Below are 2,620 nucleotides of genomic sequence, written 5' to 3' on the forward strand. Positions count from 1 at the left end.
ACATGTCATTTAAGAATTGATCAAACTGAGTGGGGTAGGGAGGGAGAGCATGGGAGATTAGATGAATTCTAGATAGGGAAGAGGAGAGGGAGGGGAAGGGAGGGGGCAGGGGATTAGCAAGGATTGTGGAATGTGATGGACATCATTATCCAAAGTACATGTATGAAGACTTGAATTGGGTGTCAACACACTTTATATACAAACAGAGACATGAAAAATTGTAGTATATATGTGTATTAACAATTGTAATACAAAAAAAAACAAGATACATGTATAAAGGCATGAATTGGCGAGAACATACTTTTTATACAGAGATATGAAAAATTGTGCTCTAAATGTGTAATAAGAATTGTAATGCATTCCACTGCTGACATGTATTTAAAAAAATAAAACCAATAAAAGATTAAAAAAAGAATTGATCAAACTGAGAGCTCATCGTGGGAGGAGCCTCACCATGACACAACAGCTGTCCCAGAAGCAAGGCATCACCCTGCGCAGGAGTTCGGAGATGATGGCCAAGTTCTTTTTATTCTATATCAATGTGGCATGTATCCCTCTGAAACCTTCAGAAGTATGGACTTACCCTGCTGGTAACTACTGACCCTGAACTCATAAAGTACCTCAACAGTGATTTGGAACAGCTGAAAGATTGGCTGTACAAGTGCTCAGTTCAGAAGCTGTTGGTGGTCATCTGATTAATTCAAAATGGGGAGGTCCTCGAAAGGTGGCAATTTGACATGGAGTGTGACAAATCTGCAAAAGATGACAGTACTCCCAGAGATAAGTCTCCAAAAGCTATCCAGGATGAAATTCGCTCAATGATCAGACAGATCACAGTGACAGTGACATTTCTACCATTGTGGGAAGTTTCCTGTTCATTTGATCTACTGATTTATACAAAGATCTGGTTGTACCTGAAAAATGGGAAGAGTTGGGACCACAGTTCATTACCAATTCTGAGGAAGTCCCTGCTCATTTACTACCACAATCCACAAAGTAAACAGCATGGTGGCCCACAAAACTCCTGTCAGTGACTGAGGGTGAGATGAAGAAGATAATGTCTGATAATTCTCAAATGTGCTTTTTCTAAAACCACGTCAACCTCAGTGGATGTGTTGTATTTCATTGGTTAGTTTTAGCTGGGGAGCAGCAGCGTCCTGGATGAACTGTGTACAACTATTTCATGTTTGTACCTGTGTTACCTGCCACAGAGTTAAGTAGTGAGTACACTGAATGTCATCCCAGAGCAGCCAGCAGATTTTATCAGTGTTGCAACAAGAATTCCTCTGAACCTGATAGTGTAGATGGAAAATCTTTTGCTACAAAGCTAATGATTCCAAATGTTTTGGTCAGGGTACTTGACTCAGAATATAGATAGAGAGATATTTGAAGATAAAATAATATAGCAAAAGAGCTCTGGATATTCAGAATCTTTGTTTAGATCCTGAAAGTAATGAAAAACTGCTTTATTGGGTCCTTTGACATTTATTATATTGCATATTTCCCACATGGAAAAAATGGTTTTAATATATATATAACTTAAACCCATGATGCAATGGTTAATTGTACTATTTAATTCTTGTAATACAGAACTCTTACACATTTTAAATAGTTTACAAATCAAGCTTTAAATAATAATGGTGAATAAAGTTACATCTATGTTTTAAATTTGTCTTAAAAAAAAGAATTTACTAAACTATGCTGTGCTGAGAGCCACTGCCAAGTAGGAATGATGCATCAAAATTTCCTTGCCAGCGTACCCCATGTTGCTTAGAGGAAGGACTCGTGGAAATGGACTTGCCTTGGACATTCGCAGTGACCTTGCTCAAGGACCAGGGCGGATCCGGGTTTAGGGCAGATCAGTTTTAGGGAGTATCCTGTCCTTGGGTTTAGGGCGGTTCTAGGTTTAAGGTGTACCCTGCTGGGAATAGGGCGTATCCTGCTGATTAGAGCCTAGTGGAGTACTTGAATTTTGCGACAGAACGTGAATTTCCCCAGAACGTGTTTGTAGAGGGCCGGTGTGAGTTTGGGAATAAAGAATTGCTGTTTGAATCTACAAAGCTATGAGTGGCTCCTGATCTTGTGCCCAGCCAGACTGCGGCATTTGGTGGTCCGTACGCGGAACATCTGAAACTTGGAGGTAAGTGAAATTGCTAGCCCCTGAGGGAAGGGGAGAGAATGGGTGACCATTTCAAAAAACAATGTGTTCTTGTTTTGATTTATTTTGTTTTTATTTCAAGTTGCCTGTCCCTAGAAATTTCTCAGGCAAACTGGGAAAAATGGTTGGCTCAAGGTTTGAAGTTTGTCAGCCCTGAGGAAGAGAAAATTGATACAACGATTTTTTATTCCATTTTTGTTTCATTCAGTTTCGGTTTTGATTTGTGTTATCTTATTGGGTTGCGTTATCTTTATAGTAGATTAGAAATTAGTAAAAAACAAACCGAAAAGGTGTTAAGTAAATTGTTAGAGGTTCAGACCATGGAGAAAGACATTTTAGATCAAGCAAAAGAGAAGGTCTCTCGAGCTAGTCAGACAGAGGAAGAAAATTTAAAGGAAAAGGAATTATTAGGAAAAAGGCCACAACAGGAGGCTGTTTCTAACTCCGTTTTATCACCAGAGG

At 39.2% G+C, this 2,620-nt stretch overlaps 1 pseudogene; it reads left to right on the forward strand.

Moving 5' to 3' along the window:
- The first annotated feature begins 454 nt into the window (after positions 1-454).
- Positions 455-1,038, forward strand: LOC113189060 (mitotic spindle assembly checkpoint protein MAD2A pseudogene; annotated as a pseudogene).
- Positions 1,039-2,620: the final 1,582 nt, after the last annotated feature.

This window comes from Urocitellus parryii, chromosome 11 (assembly GCF_045843805.1).
Source record: "Urocitellus parryii isolate mUroPar1 chromosome 11, mUroPar1.hap1, whole genome shotgun sequence".
Lineage (NCBI taxonomy): Eukaryota > Metazoa > Chordata > Mammalia > Rodentia > Sciuridae > Urocitellus > Urocitellus parryii.